General features: G+C 26.8%; 1 non-coding gene across 1 annotated transcript; it reads left to right on the plus strand.

The window, feature by feature from the left end:
- Positions 1–1,306: 1,306 nt before the first annotated feature.
- Positions 1,307–1,379, plus strand: TRNAF-GAA. Its single transcript has one exon. It is a non-coding gene; the product is annotated as a tRNA-Phe (tRNA).
- The last annotated feature ends 3,635 nt before the right edge of the window (positions 1,380–5,014 follow it).

A 5,014-nucleotide genomic window follows, 5' to 3' on the forward strand; every position in this document is an offset into this window, starting at 1 on the left:
AAAAGAAGCCAAAAAGTAAAACATATTAATAAAGTGATGTTATCCATATGATTTTCACGTTAGTATAAGGATTAATTGTACCTCAAACGGTGAGTAAAAGTAATATTATTTTTAGTTTATTTTTATATTATGAAATTATAAATATAGCACAATGTAAAATAATTTGTAAATATAACAAAATTTCGATTCAATTTGTAGAGTCTATAAGTGATAAACCATATTATTAATAGGAGTCTATCAGCAATAGAGTATATCACTAATAGAAGTCTATCAAGTGATAGATCTTGTTATATTTACAATTTTTTTTTAAAATGTTGTTATATACTTCATTACTAGTCTAAAATTACCCTTTTTATATCGATATTGGACTTGCATCTTCATATAAACACTAATATTTTTTATACAATAAACATAGGGAGATTTGAATCACAACCTATTAATTGAATTAGAGTTGTTTTGATTATAAACACTAAAATTGGACTATTTAAGCAGTTATGCCATACATCCCATATGGAGTTTTATTGGTTAGATTTTATGATTATGTCGAGGGCTCTTCCAATAAAATTTTGACTTTTTTTTTTTTCCTAACTAACATATCCAAAGGAGTTCCTCATCAAATGTCCATGATGTCCATTCCCACCCATCTCTAAGAAGACCTGCCCAACTCAAGAGCCAAATTTGTTTAATAACTATTACATTGTTTGATTATCATTTAATTTTTTATTTTTAAAAATTATACCTATCTTCTCATAAATTCTTAACATAGTTTTATATTTTCTATGTAAATATTGAGCTTTTAACTAAATTTCAAAAAACAATGATAAATTTCCAAATCACGTATAAAATGTATATAACAAAACATAGTAATTAATAAATGGGAATGATGTTTATAGACTTAATTTTCAAAAACGAAAAACAAGAAATCAAATGGTGCCTTAATCTTTAATTTTTATTTTATTTTTATCCGCTTTTTATAATGTTTTCAGGTTTTTATTCATCGATACTTATATTTGTTTTCTCCCCGTTTATCCATTTTTTCCACTTGTCTTAAAGGAATACTAGAATTCTAAGTTAAAGGATTGTGGTATGTATTCTATATGATACACATACAAACAACATCCTTGCGCAAGTAATCCCCCTTGTGAAATTTGAATGATTAACAATACGTACTGAAACTTCCAAAGTCTTATCCAAGCCCTAAAATTTCATGGATCTTCAAAAAGAAGACTTTCGATACCTTTTTTCTGATTTACAATTGACATAAACCAAAGTCATTTATTAAAATAAGGATAATGTGTCGGAAATGACCAAGATAGCTCAGTTGATAGAGCAGAGGACTGAAAATCCTCGTATCACCAGTTCAAATCTGGTTCTTGGCACATCATGATGTATGGAAATCTACCCTTTAACTAAACTATATATATATTTTTTACTCTATTTATAGAGGAGTAAAATAGACAAGTAAAGATAAAGAGGATATTTATATAAATATGTAAAGGATATATATAGCTATGTAAAAGAAAAGAATTTTATTTTGTTTCCTCTTCTTTTTTATTTGTTCATACTCTATCTCCTCGTGTTCAATTAATACTTTATACATATTTAATAGGTTCAATTAACTCCTTATAAGACCCAAAAGTCTAGTCTCGAGGAGTGGGATGACCAAGATTCATCTCAGATACCATATAAATAGAATCCGATTCTCTTTTCATATTATATTTCTTCATTTCCCCCTGTGACTTTTTAAAACACATCTAAGTCATATGCGTGATACATAGTTCATAATGCAGAACTCATTTAGTTCATTCTATTAGCTCGGCTCATCCAAAATAAGTATCTTAAAAATTTGATAATCTCACCAAATCTCTACTTGTCTTTTTTTTTTTTCTTTTTTTTTTTTTATATATATTTCAAATCAATAATAATAAGATGAATGAGACTTCAATTACTATGCTATATTTATAATAGAATGTACAAATGTATTGGAATATCTTGAGTTGTTGAAGTGAAGATTAGTTTCATATTATTTAATGAGCATCTTGTATTTCATAAAAATTGGGGGCAATATAATCCTTACGTGAGGGCCATCCTACCCAACTTTCAGGCATTAAAATACGCTTTAGACGTGGATGATTATCATAAGAAATTCCCAACATATCATAAGATTCCCTTTCGGAAAAATCCGCACTTTTCCAAACCTAGAAAACAGACGGAATTCTAAGATTTATCCTTGCAACAAATACTTTTATGCATACCTCTTCCAGTTGATCTATACCATATTCAATTCTCGTAAGATGATACACACTAGCTAACAATCCGCCTGGTGCTACATCATAAGCACATTGGGAACGTAGATAATTATAACCATATACATATCTGCAATGGAATGCCATTCCTCGGGCTTTATTTGTAAAGTCTCAAAACATAAAAACTTATTTGTTTTTTTTTTCACGTACAAATAAAAATCCAAATGAAAGCTTAAGGGTTTATTTAGTACATAATCCGAATTTTGTCTTATGTTTTTAGATTTACTGAATTCAGGGAACATATGTATATATGTTTGACAATCTGAAAGCTATTTTGGGATTCTGTGATCCAAACAATGCAAAATCTGAACACAACATTTTTATTTTATTTTTATCCAAATTTGAATTTTAAAATTTAAAATGTAAAATTATATTAAATAAAGATATAAATATTTAGAAATATAATATGTCATGTTATAAACCTATTTTTTTCAATTAAAATATGTATTATGTAATGTATTATAAATTAAATTAGTTTAAATTCCAAGTTTGGTCGTTTTAGTAAAGTTAGTCATTTTAAAATTTAAAATTTAATTCCTATTATTTAATATAATTTCATTTATAATTCATATAGTTTGTTAAATACTATTAAATAATCCTTATTATAGGAACTATTTATTATGAAGCTTTTATCAAACCATAGAAGGTAAATTCTAATTATAAATCATAAGATCTAAGTTTTAACTTACTCCAAATCATAGGGACTAAAATTTCAAATTTTCCTATAAATTATATAATATTACAAAACAACAATTATACCATTCCTTTTAATATAAAACTAGTCGTTCATAAATAAATTAATAATTTATTTCCAACTAATATTTAATAAGTAATTATAACTAATTTACAATGATTTAAATTAGAGTTTAATTTCAAAATTCTAATACATATATGAAAATATGAAAGATAACTCTATTTTCATTTAATCTTCTATTTTTAAATTTCTATTTTCAGACTTTCCACCAGGTCTAAATTTTTTTCACTATCGGACCCTTTAAAAAAATCAAAACAAAACAAATCCCGAAACATCCTAAAAAGGCAGCCCTACGGGGACACCCCTTGATTTTGAAAAGAGAATATAATAATTATATAAATTGGCACCGAATTTGAAAGTGTATTTAGTGAAAAGACGTTTGTTTATAAGAATGGAGTGAAAATGGGCAATGCGTGAGGGGCAATGCCCCACAAGAAATGGCCATTTGACTCGAAAAATTGTCGTGTAGAGTGGAATTTAAGACAAAGGGAATGCACGTGCAGACGATATTTAGAATTTAGAAGATCAAAAAAAAAAAAAAAAAACTGATGCAGTGTACATATACGAAAAAGATTATAATAATAATAAGCTTAGAATACAATTTTAATCTCTATTTTAAAATTTATTCAATTTTAATTTGTGTACTTCTAAATAGCCTCTATACTAAATAAATCTTAAATTTAGTCTCTCAAAATTTATTTTTATTGAAATTGATTAAATAATAATAATAACCATTTTCATGAAAAAAAATAAATAAATATATTTTATAAAATTTATAATGAAAATGTTAATAAAAATAAAACATGAAAAAAATCCACAATAAACTAGTAATAGGGATTAAAATTGAACAGGCATAGTAACCAAAATAATATTGTAATTTAATAATATATTATTATTATTGGAGGGAAAATATTTAAAGGACACATGGCCCAGCTTTAGGATAACCACCGACATCCATTTCCTTCCATTTTGGTTTGCACATATATAGAGAATTCGGTGCATGAACTCTCCAAATCAATGTCCTTCCGTTTCCATTTTTGTGTGGTTCACTCAATCAAATCAGGATGATAAAGAATTATAATTATTTAAAAGAAAAATACTTAGATCTAGCATCTATCTTTGTACATCCTATTAAAATGTTCAAATAACTTGTCATGTAACAAATTTTACTTTTTTTCTTTTTTCAAAATATTTTAATTTTTTTTATGTAAGTGGTGGAAAGAGATGTTCAAAGATGGATACATCTTATATTATCCTTACTTAAAAGGACTGAAATTCCAAACAATGACTAATAAAGAATGTTACTAACGTTCTAAAGACTACTCTTAAGATGAAGAGTTTAATATTTCTTTTATCCAACTCTAATCACCTTCATTTGGATGATGCATGAATCCCATTTGTGATGAGATAATATTATGTATGTGAGTGTTTGCTAACTTGTGAGTGTTCTCATAAGACTACCATCTAATCCTATTACATTTGGTTGTCATGAAAATATGTAAAGATAGTAAGGGACCATTTGGTCCACCAACATTTTAAGTGTGTATTCAACTTTTGAGATGTTCACATTTATCGAGCAATTACATCATATATTTTTCTACTTTTCACATTATCAAGGAACTTCATCTTTTCCTCTATCTCTACTTTTCACGTTTATCGAAGAACTTCATCTTCTTCTCTTAATCTACTTTTCATAATTATCGAAGAACTCCATTCTATACTTCTATACCCCAAACACAAACTTACTAACTCCAACATATTAACTAAGACTTATTAAATCCATGTAATAGGTCAAACACCCCCTACACCTCAGGTAGGTAGCTACTATCAAGGATCAAAATATCTGTGAATACATCTATATATTCATAAATCGGAAGGTTTGACATCGATATTAAGAATTAATCGATGTCTCTAATATCTTTGATAAGTACCCTTAAAAGAAGAATATACTCCA

The sequence above is a fragment of the Benincasa hispida genome, chromosome 9 (assembly GCF_009727055.1).
Source record: "Benincasa hispida cultivar B227 chromosome 9, ASM972705v1, whole genome shotgun sequence".
NCBI lineage: Eukaryota > Viridiplantae > Streptophyta > Magnoliopsida > Cucurbitales > Cucurbitaceae > Benincasa > Benincasa hispida.